The 14,661-nt window shown below is 45.2% G+C and overlaps 1 protein-coding gene across 1 annotated transcript in view; it reads right to left on the bottom strand.

Moving 5' to 3' along the window:
- Nucleotides 1-895, bottom strand: part of LOC148151322 (heme-binding protein 2-like) — a 58,085-nt gene extending 57,190 nt beyond the window's left edge. The window contains exon 1 of the mRNA XM_087976342.1: nt 780-895. The gene's annotated coding sequence lies outside the window, so the exon portion shown is untranslated. The remainder of the gene's footprint in view (nt 1-779) is intronic.
- Between the last annotated feature and the right edge of the window lie 13,766 nt (nt 896-14,661).

The raw sequence follows: 14,661 nt of genomic DNA, 5'->3' as shown, positions 1-14,661 counted from the left end.
CTGACCTGCACATTTTTGGATGTGGGAGGAAACCAGAGCACTCAAAGGAAACCCATGCAGTCAGGAAGAGAACGTGCAAACTCCACACAGACAGTCTCCCAAGGCTGGAATCAAACCTGGGTCCTGGGCGCTGTAAGGCAGTATTGCTAACCACTGAGTCACCGTACCACCCCAATAATAATTGGACTTGCAACAAAGATATATAATAATTGTGAGGGACAACTGTTGTCTTCACAGAGATTGGACAAAATAAATTGACCATGTGGACAGAGAGGTAAGTCTATAAAAGACAATATGATAACTTCCTGGAATTATATTGTGGAAGCACCGAGAGATAAAACTGTTTCAGATCTATTGAGCAATCAGGCACGTTCAATTCAAAATTTCACAATCTTTAGTGAACAAACATCATCATGCAATTGAATTCCATATTAACTTCAAACAAGAATCTTGAATGAAATCAAAGACAATTACATTGGTGTGAGTGGAGAGTTGACTCAAATAAATTTGTTAAATAAACTAAAAAGTACTAAATTGTTAAACATTTAAAAAGATAGTTAAAAACAGACTCAAGAAATAAAAATTCAGCAAAAAAAGATTCATCAATGATTTGTTACCGATGTTAATGATAGAATTAAAATGAAAGAATGGGTTTTTAAAGTTGTAACTGACAACTTGAGAGTTGAGGGTACCCCAGAAACAATTCTGATGAAAAATGAAAAAAAGGACAGTGAATTAACTTTTCTAGAAATATAAAGATGAGCTAAAATATACATTACCCCTATAATTTCCGATTGATGAAACTTCTGCAGTGAGGAAACTTCAAGGGATAGGTGAAAAAATATTTTGCTTCAGTCTTCAATGTGTCTTCCTCCTGCAGCTTATTCCACATATGAACCACCCTCTGTGTGAAAAAGTTGTCCCTCAGGTTACTTTTAAATATTTCTCCTCTCACTTTAAAAATATATCCCCTAGTTTTGAAGTCAAATTATCTATGCCCCTCATTATTTTAATAAAACTCCACATGGTCACCCCTCAACCTCTTCCACACCAGTGAAAACATTCTAAGCCTATCCTGCCTCACTTTATAGCTCAAAGCCTCCAGATCCAGTGTCGGAGAAATTAGCCTAATAAATTAGAGATCACAAAGCACAGTTCAAAGTGAAATCGACAAACAGGTTATTACTACAGTGATATCGCGGAATAGAAATTGACTAAGCTGGAACAGCACAGACAGTCTGTCCAGGTAGCCGAGAATTCTCTTCCTCGAGCTGAGGATGAAGCTAGGTTTTATAGGAATCTTGTATAATAAGGTTAATTAAAATGGGGCGAGATACAATGTATTTGGAAATGGAGTAATTCATTTACAATGGTGATAATTGAAAAACAGTTATCGGAGGAATGTCCTGATTGTCGATACAATGCAACATCCTGACAGCATCAATGGGATCAGGAGATTCCAGTTCTCTTTGCAGGTAGGTGAGAATGTCTCTTTTGAAACAGTAAGGTGCTTCCATTGTCCTGTCCTGGGAGTGAAGCCCTTGGTAGCGCTTCTCCGTCTGACCTGTTCTTTGTGTGGCTTTGGTATTGCTGTGTTATGAGACTGCCCTCGGGGCTTTGGGACAGCTGTGTTGACTGGGTATTGTTAGTGTGTTTTGGGAAGTGTATTCCCTTGTCTGCAAGTGCTGTCTGATTTCACTTGTCAACCTGTTTGGACATTGCTGAGGCATTCTGGGTGTTTCTGGTATAGTTTGGCCAAGTATGCTTTCCTGTGTTCTGTGTGCGCCTATTATGGGTAGGCAGGGTGGCAGATCTTTTCCCACTCCCAGCAACATCATGGTAAATCTTTTCTCAACCTTTTCCAATTTAATAATATCCTTCCTATCGCAGGACAACCAGAACTGTCCACATTACTCCAGAAGTAGCCTCACCATCACCCTGTACCACATCAACATGATGTCCCAACTCCTGTAGTCAATGGTCAAAACAATGAATGAAGGTGTCCATGCTAAATGCTTTCTGATGCACCCTGTCTACCTGTGACTTTCAAAAACTATGTACCTGGACCCCAAGATTTCTCTGTTCAACAACATCACCCAAAGCCCGACCAATAACTGTATAACTCCTGCCCTGGTTCACTTTACTAAAACGCAATACCTCACCTTTGTCTAAATTTAAATCCATCTGCCATCCCTCAGCCCACTGGCCTAAATTGATCAAGATCCCTTTGTAAACTTTGGTAACCTTCTTCACTGTCAACTGTCACACAAATTTTAGGAAAACAGAAATGAGCAAATGTAAGATTGGTTTTCAAGAAAAAAAAGATAAACCAAGGAACTACAGGTTAGAAGGCATACAGTGTTTTAGCTTTTATTAATAGAGGGATTGAGTTCCGGAACCATGACGTTATGCTGCAGCTGGACAAAACTCTGGTGCGGCCGCACTTGGAGTACTGTGTACAGATCTGGTCACCACATTATAAAAGGATGTGGAAGCTTTCGAAAGGGTGCAGAGGAGATTTACGAGGATGTTGCCTGGTATGGAGGGAAGGTTTTACGAGGAAAGGCTGAGGGACTTGATGCTGTTTTCGTTTGAGAGAAGAAGGTTGAGAGGTGACTTAATAGAGACATGTAAGATAATCAGAGGGTTAGATAGGGTGGACAGGGAGAGCTTTTTTCCAAGTATGGTGACGGCGAGCACGGGGTGGGGGGGGTGAGCATAGCTTTAAATTGAGGGGTCATAGATATAGGACAGATGTCAGAGGTAGTTTCTTTACTCAGAGAGTAGTAAGGGTATGGAATGCTTTGCCTGCAACGGTAGTAGATTCGCCAACTTTAAGTACATTTAAGTCGTCATTGGACAAGCGTATGGACGTACATGGAATATTGTAAGTTAAGATGGACTTCAGATTGGTATGACAGGTCGGTGCAACATCAAGGGCTGAAGGGCCTGTACTGTGCTGTAATGTTCTATGTTATTGGATGAAAACTGAAAATGATAATTCAGGAAAGCTGAATAATAAAGTTAGGAGCGCATCATCTGTTCAAAGTCAATACTGTTTAAAGATCCTTGAGAAACTATTTCGCTGATTTTAAGATTATAATTAGTGGGTTAGGTTAAAGGGAATCAGTATCTTTAGAACACTTAAACTTCCAAAGTCTTTTGATAAAGTTGTTCTCAAAGGACTAATTTGAAAGTTGGAGGTAAAATATTGGCATGGATGAAGAATTAGGAGAAAGTGAGGACTGCAGATGCTGGAGAACAGAGCTTAAAAATCTGTTGCTGGAAAAGCGCAGCAGGTCAGGCAGCATCAAAGGAACAGGAGAATCGATGTTTCGGGCATAAGCTCTTCTTCAGGAACGATGAAGAATTGGTTACTGAAGAAAAAGTAGGAAGTAGAAATGAAAGTCACATTTTCATGTTGACAAGTATGCTCTGGATGCTCTGGATATAAGTGCTGAGATAAAAACAATGACTGCAGATGCTGGAAACCAGATTTTGGATTAGTGGTGCTGGAAGAGCACAGCAGTTCAGGCAGCATCTGAGGAGCAGCAAAATCGACGTTTCATCAGTGCTGAGGACCCAGATATTAGAAGAAAAGAAGGTGATCCCATTGCAACATCCAAGTTGCTGTTGACACTTGGGAGAGTGAATTCTGAGAAACTGTCTGTCTTGGCTGGAGAATCTGGAAATGCTGGCCTGGATTTTCATCTGAAAATGGAAAGTGAGAGTTGTCTCCCTTGCGCTGGGAGAAAATGACAAGGAAGACACTCAGAATGTCAGCTGTGGGCTGCTGCCAGGCCATGAACCTGGGAAAAAGTTTGGAGGCAGCCTTTTCATCCCAGTTCCAATAAAAACAGAAAAACCCTACAGTCTTTACCCCAAACCCATTCCCCCATCCCATCCAATCTCCTCCGACCTCCCGTGCAAACCACAAACAACCCCTACAGTTTCTCGTATGCCCAGGTCAATGTATGTCCCTCAAACAAACTCTGTAGTCCCTCAAGTTCCCAATGCTAGGGAGCACCACTGCCTATTTACCCACTGTACACTGTACAGAAGCAATGAACCACACATTGACAGCAGGTTTTGTGAAAAATTATTTCTTAACAAGTGTATTCATTCATAACATTCCACTCCGTTAAAATAAACCTCTTCCTACAACAGGGCAAAAATAGTGGCAATCATCAAAATCCATCACCGCTTTAATTGTAGAAACCTCAAACACTTAAACTCTTAACCTCATATTGTGAATAAGTATTGTAAAGGTGACAATAGCACTCGTCAGAGTTGTCAGTCAGGCAGCAGCAGGTGGAGAAGTCAACGTTTCAGGAGTAACCCTTCTTCAGTCCTGATGTCACCTGTAGTGTGACATGAACCCAAGGTCCCGGTTGATGCCATTCTCATGGGTACCAAACTTGGCTATCAGCCTCTGCTTGGCATTGTTGCATATCCCAAAGTCCGCCTTGGAGGATGGTCACCCAAAGATATGAGGCTAAGTGTCCTTGACCGCTGAAGTGTCCCCCGACTGGGAGGGAACAGCCATATCTGGCGATTGTTGCATGTTGTCCATTCTTTCATTGTTGTAGTGCCTGCTTGGTCTCTTCAGTGGACCATGCCTCAAGGCATCCTTGCCTGCACTATATAAACCTGACAACATTGACCAAGTGTGCAGGCAGTGAATCCCAGGGCGGAGGTGCGGGAAGTGGAGGAGATGAGTTGAAGGGCATTGTTGACCACGTTGGAGGAGAAATTGCGGTCCTTGTAGTAGGAGGTCATCTGGGATTTTCTGGAGTGGAATTGGTCCTCCTGGGAGCAGCACTTCCTGCATTTCCACCATTCAACCCCACCTCCCCAATCGCAACAAGGACAGAACTACCCCTGTCTTCACGTTCCAACCTACCAACCTCCGGATGCAATGCATCATCGTCCACCACTTCTGCCACCTACAGTCAGATCCCACCACCTCCCCACTCCTTTCAGCACTCTGAGGAAACCATTCCCTCCACAACTCCCTCGTTAGGTCCACGGCCCCCACCAACCCACCCTCCATTCCCGGCACCTTCCCTTGCCACTGCAAGGGCGTAAAACCTGTGCCCATACCTCCCTCCTCACTTCCATCCAAGGCCCCACATCTGGCAGAGATTTTCCTGCACCTGCAAACACCTCATCTACTATGTCCGTTGCTCTCGATGTGGTCTCCTCTACACTGCGGAGACAGGACGCCAACTTGCAGAACGTTTCTGAGAATATCTCTGGGACACACACACACTAAACAACCCCACCTCCCTGTGGCCGATCACTTCAATTCACCCTAATACTTCACCAAGGACATGAAAGTCCTGGGCCTCCTCCATCACAAATCCAAGCCATCTGACAACTGGAGGGAGAACACCTCATCTTCCACCTTGGGACCCTCCAACCACACGGGATCAGTGTCAATTTTACCAGTTTCCTCATCTCCCCTCCCATCTTATCCCAGGTCCAATCCTCCAACTTAGCACCACCCTCTTGAACTGTCCTACCTGTCCATCTTCCTTTCCACCTGTCCGCTCCATCTTCCACTCTGACCTATCACCATCACCCTCCACCTTCATCCTCCAATTGCATTCCTAGCTATCTTCTCTCCAGCTCTACCCACTCCTGTTTCTTTCTCAGACCCCCTTGAGGGCCCCCATTCCTGATGAAAAGTTTATGCAAGAAACATCGACTGTCCTGCTCTTCGGATGCTGCCTGACCTGCTGTGCTTCTCCAGCACCACACTTTTGACTCTGATCTCCAGCATCTGCACTTTCTCTGAGTAGAGTATGTACATGTCCCCACATTGGGAATTTGATCAATTTCACCAACATCCATTCTCAGAAATCCTGGGATCCTATTTATAAACACTGACCTCTATTGGCAGTCTATCATTTTATCTCCAACCAACAAAACAGCATTTACTGAAGAATCTCAATTACCTGAAGGACACGAGCAGGGAATATTTTGCTCCGTTAATCAAATGCCAGACAATCAAATGCCGGATGACATAATTTTTACATTCTTCATGTAAAATTATTCAACGATGTTCGCCCCAAAATTCCGACCGGGAGTCAGTTGTTGCCACCAACTCAACTTCCACCACTCCCCCTGACCTGACAACACCCCAACATGATGTGTCAGAGTGGACAAACTCCCTCAACCTGACATCCATGACTCAGCTGGACCTGAAATTCCCTCAACTCCCACCATTCCATGGAGATGGCAGATTCCCCACCACTGACACCTATCCTCAGCCGACCCTGGCAGACCTGACACCCCCTCCCAGTCAGACACTAAGCTCAGCTTTCTTGTCCTTACTTGATAGCCAAACACCTCACCCTTACTCCCTTACAGACCCAACAGACCCTGATTCCCCCTCCCTCACCCACCTGCCACCTTTCAGCCCAACCCATCAACCTCTTCCTCATACGACAATTCCTCCGTTGTCGGATGGCTTGGTTACTTAGCTCGGTTGAGTAGATTGAGTTTTTTTTAAAATGTAGTTGTCGTGGAGAAAATGTAGAGAATCACCAGGAGATGCAGAGAGTTCTTCAAGAAGTAGGTCTTTTATTTGCAAACGAAAAACAGTGACACTCAGAAAGCAGATTCTCGAATGCCCACGAACCTCAGGGTGCGTGGTTTTTAATTTTTTTTATCATGTTTCTGTTAGCTTATCAGCATGTCCAACTATACTCATCAAAAGTACCTCACTCTAGCTACACAATAAACCAGTGATGTTAGTCCCATTAACTCTTCAGTTGTGCTTATATAGTTTTTCCTACATTCGACTTAATATTATTCTAATGGCACGGTTCGATGTTTAGTGTCAGCTTCTGCAACAATGATTTTTCATTCCAGACCCTACTAAATATTTTCCTAATGTCATGGTTAGATATTTATTATCAAGTCTACTACAGTGGTGTTCCATTCCAGACTAACCTTTCATGATTAGATATTTAGCTATTCCATCTATTATAATAGATTCCTGTCTCAAGCTGACTCTACTAACTACTAATTAGATATTTAATGTTATGCCACACCGATGTATGGAGCCAATCCTGCCATGATGATATTTAGCAGGGAGGCTAACTTTACAAACTATGTTATCTCAACTCGCCACAGTGACCTTTCACCCTCAACCTTACTCTGTAATTGGTGTAAGAGCATTTCAATATTCTTATCCCATTCTGCATTCCACACACCCCTGCAACAGATTGGCAGTGGTCTCCATGTTTTAATCCTTCCCTTGCTTTCATGATCTTTGTCTTCCATATTCCCCTCTTTGAGACCTACTGGTCTTACCTAGAGAAAGACGACAATAAGCTCAGACCCTCTGATGCCCAACACGGACTAAATACGTTTCTTAGTCTGAGGTTTAAAGGATTCTTCCTCCATTCCTGGGGTCCCTTGGACCAAAAACCTGTCCTCCAATAACCAGAACAGGAAAAAAAGTCCCAAAAGCACAAAGCCGGTCGGGAAGGTAAGTGATTGCTATTAGAGTGAGTGTGTTCTAGACCCCAGGTCCTACAAAGTAGGGCCTTCCTCCCTCCTGCCTCCTCTAACCTAAATTAAAATTCCACAGACTTGCCCCAAAAAGAGGGTCCAAGGAAGTTCCTGTGGATTGAAGAGTGAGGCTTTAGCTCAGGAGTCTTTGACAAGAAGGTTGAGTGAAGTGATTACGCCACAGTTAAAGAGGGTGAAGACATGACTGCCAAGATGGTTCAGTGTGCTACTGCTTGATGTGGGAGGTCAACGACTCTGGTGTGTCTAGCTCGAATATGTGTGGAAAGTGTGTGCACATTCAGCTACTGACAGAGCATATCGCAGCACTGATGAAAGAACTCGAGGACCTTAGGCTCATCCGAGAGAACGAGATCTTTCTGGACAAGACCTTCAGCGAGGTTATTACACCAATCGTACCAGAAGCAAGCAGACGATGAGGAAGGCAGAGAGGAGACAGGTGCAAGAGACCCCGGGCGAAGTACCTGTCAGGAACAAGTTGAATCTTTTGGAAACAGTAGAGACAGATGACACTGCCAGTCCGTGAGGCGGCCAGGTCTGTCAATCAAAAGTTGGCGCAGAGGCAGAGCGGAAGAGTCATACATCGCACAGAGCCGTGGTAATAGGGGTCTCCATAGTGAGAGGAACTGACTGGGGTTTTTGTGGCAGCAGGCGGGACTTAAGGATGGTCTGTTGCCTTCCTGGTGCTAGGGTTAAAGACATCACAGACAGAGTGCAGGAAATCCTCAAGGACGAAGGTGAAGAGCCAGAGGTGGTGGTACATGTCGTCACAAATGATGTCGGGAAGAAGAGGAGGAACATACTACAGAAGTTGCAGGATCAGTTCATTCCAAAAAGGAAGAAAGATTCTAGGAGGAGGCATGGGTGGCCGTGGCTGACGAGGGAAGTTAAGAAACATATAAAGTTAAAAAAGAAAAAGTATAACATAGCAAAGATAAGTGGGAAAACGGAGGACTGGGAAGCTTTTAAAGAACAACAGAGGATTACTAAGAAGGAAATACACAGAGAAAAACTGAGGTATGAAGGTAAACTGGCCAATAATATAAAGGAGGATAGTAAAAGTTTTTTTAGGTATGTGAAAGGGAAAAAAAATGGTTAAGACTAAAATTGGACCCTTGAAGACAGAAACAGGGGAATATATTGTGGGCGGCACGGTGGCACAGTGGTTAGCACTGCTGCCTCACAGCGCCAGAGACCCGGGTTCAATTCCCGACTCAGGCGACTGACTGTGTGGAGTTTGCACGTTCTCCCTGTGTCTGCGTGGGTTTCCTCCGGGTGCTCCGGTTTCCTCCCACAGTCCAAAGATGTGCAGGTTAGGTGAATTGGCCATGCTAAATTGCCCTTAGTGTTAGGTAATAAGGGGTAAATGTAGGGGTATGGGTGGGTTGCGCTTCGGCGGGTCGGTGTGGACTTGTTGGGCCGAAGGGCCTGTTTCCACACTGTAAGTAATCTAATCTAATCTAATCTAATATTACGGGGAACAAAGAAATGGCAGAAGAATTGAATTGCTACCTCAGATCTATGCTCACTGGGGAAGACACAAGCAATCTCCCTGAGGTATCAGTGGCTGGAGGACCTGAACTTAAGGGAATTTATATTTGCCAGGAATTAGTGTTGGAGAGATTGTTAGGTCTGAAGGTTGATAAGTCCCCGGGGCCTAATGGTCTACATCCCAGGGTACTGAAGGAGGTGGCTCGAGAAATCGTGGATGCCCTGGTGATTATTTTCCAAAGTTCGATAGATTCGGGATCAGTTCCTGCGGATTGGAGGGTGGCTAATGTACCACTTTTTAAGAAAGGTGGGAGAGAGAAAACAGGAAATTATAGACCAGTTAGTCTGACCTCAGTGTGGGAAAGATGCTGAAGTCTATTGTAAAGGATGAAATTACGACATATCTAGATAGTAGTAACAGGATAGGTCAGAGTCAGCATGGATTTATGAAGGGGAAATCATGCTTGGCTAATCTTCTGGAATTTTTTGAGGATGTAACTCTGTAGATGAACGAGGGAGATCCAGTAGATGTAGTGTACCTGGACTTACAGAAAGCTTTTGACAAAGTCCCACATAGGAGGTTAGCGAGCAAAATTAGGACGCATGGTATTGGGGGCAAAGTACTAACTTGGATTGAAAGTTGATTGGCTGATAGGAAACAAAGAGTAGTGATAAACAGCTCCATTTCTGAATGGCAGGCAGTGACCAGTGGGGTACCGCAAGGATCAGTACTGTGACCGCAGCTTTTTACACTACATGTTAATGATATAGAAGGTGGTATTAGCAATAACATTAGCAAATTTGCTGATGATACTAAGCTGGGTGGCAGGGTGAAATGTTATGAGGATGTTGGGAGATTACAGGGTGACCTGGACAAGTTAGGTGAGTGGTCAGATGCATGGCGGATGCAGTTTAATGTGGATAAATGTATGGTTATCTACTTTGGTGGCAAGAACAGGAAGGCAGATTACTACCTAAATGGAATCAGTTTAGGTAAAGGGGCAGTACAGAGAGATATTGGTGTTCTTGTACACCAGTCAATGAAGGTAAGCATGCAGGTACAGCAGGTAGTGAAGAAGGCTAATAGCATGCTGGCCTTCATAACAAGAGGGATTGAGTATAGAAGCAAAGAGGTTCTTCTGCAGCTGTACAGAGCCCTGGTGAGACCACACCTGGAGTACTGTGTGCAGTTCTGGTCTCCAAATTTGAGGAAAGACATTCTGGCTATTGAGGGAGTGCAGCGTAGGTTCACGAGGTCAATTCCTAGAATGGCAGGATTACCTTACATTGAAAGACTGGAGCGACTGGGTTTGTATACCCTTGAGTTTATAAGACTGAGAGGGGATCTGATTGAGACATATAAGATTATTAAAGGATTGGATACTCTGGAGGCAGGAAACATGTTTCTGCTGATGGGTGAGCGCCGAACCAGAGGACACAGCTTAAAAATATGGGGTAGACCATTTAGGACAGAGATGAGGAGAAACTTCTTCACCCAGAGAGTGGTGGCTGTGTGGAATGCTCTGCCCCAGAGGGCAGTGGAGTCCCAGTCTCTGGATTCATTTAAGAAAGAGTTGGATAGAGCTCTCAAGGATAGTGGAATCAAGGGTTATGGAGATAAGACAGGAACAGGATACTGATTAAGGATGATCAGCCATGATCATATTGAATGGTGGTGCAGGCTCGAAGGGCAAAATGGCCTACTCCTGCACCTATTGTTTATTGTCTATTATCCCTCGCAATCTAGGACCCGCGCGTTCTTCAGAAGTAACATCGATATCCTCATGTGGACATATTCCTTGCACTGTAGTGGTTGTCAGATTATAATAGTAAAGCGCTGGGGCTCTGTCAGAATAGGAAGCACTTCCAGGGGTAGCTGAAATGACCATAAGTTGCCGTGTGGTGACGCAAACTAAAAAAGACTGAATAAAAGGTAAAGCGCAACAAAAGACGAAGGCAACTACAAGTAAAACCGCATCTATAATAAGACCAATCTTGACAAACCATCCTCCCCAAGACTCTAATATGTCATTCAACCAATCAAAAGCCTGATGACCAAATCCCTCATTGTCTTTTCGCCCCTGTCTTAGATCCTTCAGTTTTTCTATTGCTTTAATAAAAGATCCCCAGGGCTAGTGTTGTTAGGTATAAAGGTACAGCAATGCTCCCCAGACGTTACACAAACCCTGCCTTTTTCTGTTAGTATCCAGTATAAGGCCTGTCTGTTTGCCATGTCATTTTGGTTGTAACATCCAATTGTTCTCCCAAGGCCACAAGGGCATCATCAGTATAATTGATAAATCTCTGCTGGTTGTAATAAATGTAATTAATCCATTCAGCATTCTTGCTAACCCCTATCATTGGGATAAGAGTCTCCCAGCCTGCGTGACCCCGGCATTACCAGTCCAGGTCTGCCAGGTTAATGGTCTCCAAATCTGAGTATGCAGGCCTGGCATCAGAGAAGGGGGTATCGGGGTGTCCCCCATGTTTTTCCCCATCCCCCTGCCAGGAGAAGAGCTATGCTCCACATCTCCATCACTATCATTTCTGGGATGATCGGCGTCCCCAAGAACTTCACCTGTACCTTGTTCGGAACCCTGCTGAGGGGTACTAGCCTCCTGTGTACCCTGCCCGTGTCCAAGTTCCTCAGCCTCAGCTCCACTTACCTCAGTGTTAGAATTAGTTTGTGCTGGTAGGAGAGCTTTAGTACAATGATTAAGGTGGTACCATATGTATCGTCCTTCCATTTGGATGGCAGTAGGTGATGCCTCAGTCACTGCAAAAGGCCCCTCTCTCCTCGTCTCATTCCAGGGTCTTCGAAAAACCTGCACGTACACCCTATCCCCGGGCTTAATAGGTCCTTCCTTGTTGACAGGTGTCGGATCCCTTTGTGTTTCCTGCAGGTGGATAGTCTCATGTATCATAGTTAGCTGCTGCATATATTGCTTAAATTCTAAGCTTAATTGCTCCAAGCTCGACCCTTCATAGGCACTGGCATAGGTCAACCTGTAAGCATCTCATGTGGTGTTAGATTGGTCATGCAATTATTCTGCATGCGATAACTCATTAGCGCTAGCGCTAGCGCCAGCTCATCAACCTAATTAAGGTTGGTGCTTGCACAGATCTTGCTTAATTTGGCTTTCAATGTCCCATTAATCTTTTCCATTATACCCTGTGACTGGGGATGATACACGTAGGTAAAAACAATGACTGCAGATGCTGGAAACCAGATTCTGGATTAGTGGTGCTGGAAGAGCACAGCAGTTCAGGCAGCATCCAAGGAAATTCGAAATTGACGTTTCGGGCAAAAGCCCTTCATCAGGAATAAAGGCAGTGAGCCTGAAGCATGGAGAGATAAGCTAGAGAAGGGTGGGGGTGGGGAGAAAGTAGTATAGAGTACAATGGGTGAGTGGGATAGGGGATGAAGGTGATAGGTCAGGGAGGAGAGGATAGGTGGAAAAGGAGATCGGCAGGTAGGACAAGTCATGGGAATAGTGCTGAGCTGGAAGTTTGGAACTAGGGTGAGGTAGGGGAAGGGGAAATGAGGAACCTGAAGTCCACATTGATGCCCTGGGGTTGAGGTGTTCCGAGGCAGAAGATGAGGCGTTCTTCCTCCAGGCGTCTAGTGGTTAGGGAGCGGCGGTGAAGGAGGCCCAGGACCTCCATGTCCTCGGCAGAGTGGGAGGGGGAGTTGAAATGTTGGGCCACGGGGCGGTGTGGTTGGTTGGTGCGGGTGTCCCGGAGATGTTCCCTAAAGTGCTCTGCTAGGAAGCGTCCAGTCTCCCCAATGTAGAGGAGACCGCATCGGGAGCAACGGATACAATAAATGATATTAGTGGATGTGCAAGTAAAACTTTGATGGATGTGGAAGGCTCCTTTAGGGCCTTGGATAGAGGTGAGGGAGGAGGTGTGGGCACAGGTTTTACAGTTCCTGTGGTGGCAGGGGCAAGTGCCAGGATGGGAGGGTGGGTTGTAGGGGGGCGTGGACCTGACCAGGTAGTCACGGAGGGAACGGTCTTTGCGGAAGGCGGAAAGGGGTGGGGAGGGAAATATATTCCTGGTGGTGGGGTCTGTTTGGAGGTGGCAGAAATGTCGGCGGATGATTTGGTTTATGCGAAGGTTGGTAGGGTGGAAGGTGAGCACCAGGGGCGTTCTGTCCTTGTTACGGGTGGAGGGGTGGGGTCTGAGGGCGGAGGTGCGGGATGTGGATGAGATTCGTTGGATACACGCACCCAACCCTTTGTTAGATTCTGAAAGACTGCAGCACCAACTTTACTTTCTGAATGAAGGCACACCCATTGTCTGAACTGATTTCCGACGGTATACCAAACCTTGCGATAACTTAGTTCATCAGAAATTTCACGACTGTTCCAGCTCCTGCATCTTTGGAAGGGACAGTTTCTACCCATTGGCTAAACCTATCAATCCCCACTCACATGTACCTTTTCCCTCTCACCTTTTTTATCATGTCCACATAGTCAATTACTAAATGCTTGAATGGCCCTTCCGGCACTGGTATGTGTCCTAAAGGGGTTGTTATCCCCTTCCTAATATTGTACTGTGCACACACCTCACATTGTGACAATAAATAGTCCACTGAAGCCTGCAGATATGGTGACCAGAAACCATCCCGCTTTATCTTCCTCAGCACTTCCCCTCGCGCACAGTGATCCAATCCATGCACCACTGAAATAAGAAATGTCAACAGTGGGGTGGGTGCTACCCATAAACCTTCCTCTGTGGTCCATAAGCCTTCTTGATTCTGCCCAGCACCCCTCAGCTTCCATAGTGTTTGCTCAGCCAGGGTAGCCCTCCCCTATATATCAATAAGGTCCTCTATCATCGGTTCTGGATTTATCCGCACCTGAGGCGCAATAACAGATGAAGAACAACCCGAAGCCATCTTAGCTGCGTCCACTGCCTGATTACCCATTATCACCATATCGCTGCCTTTTCTGTGTGTTTGGCACTTAATGATAGCTAGTGCCTTTGGCTTCATCATTGTAGTCATCAACTCTCCAATCTGCTGGCAGTGTTATATGGGATCCTCATTACTCTTCTTAAAGCTTCTTTGTTTCCACACTGCCCCAAGCAGGTGGCATACCCCATGTGCATAAGCCGAATAAGTATAAATGTCAGCTTCTTTACCCTCCATCATTTCACAGGCTGCCATCAATGCCTTAAGTTCAGCCAACTGAGCTGAACACAACTGTGGGCAAGTTTCCAGTTTGATTGTCCTATATTGGGACTGGTCCTGTCTTACAACCGAGTACCCATCATGATTCCCATCATAATCCCTCTATCAAGAACCATCCACAAATAGAACCTCCTTATCTGCATCAAGCAGTGGCTTGGGCTGTAAATCAGCCCTCAGTTTGGCAAATGCAGTCACTTCCCTTGGGGGCTCTCCCTCATACACAAGTGGCACATAGTCCACTATGTTCCTTGTCGTACACTTATGTATGGTTATGGTGGGAAATGTCAGCAGCATCCCATATGCTAGTATTCTAGCTGGCGTCAGTACAAATTTCCCTTTCTCCAATAACTCTGCCACCTTATGATAAATGTATAGGATGACGGGGTAACCCATTGTTACTGAGGATGCTTTTTCATATGCAAAATAGGCAG

Source organism: Chiloscyllium plagiosum, unplaced genomic scaffold (assembly GCF_037043375.1).
Source record: "Chiloscyllium plagiosum isolate Xiang-an unplaced genomic scaffold, Cpla_swu_hap1 HiC_scaffold_3, whole genome shotgun sequence".
NCBI lineage: Eukaryota > Metazoa > Chordata > Chondrichthyes > Orectolobiformes > Hemiscylliidae > Chiloscyllium > Chiloscyllium plagiosum.
This window is presented reverse-complemented; position numbering and strand designations above follow the sequence as displayed.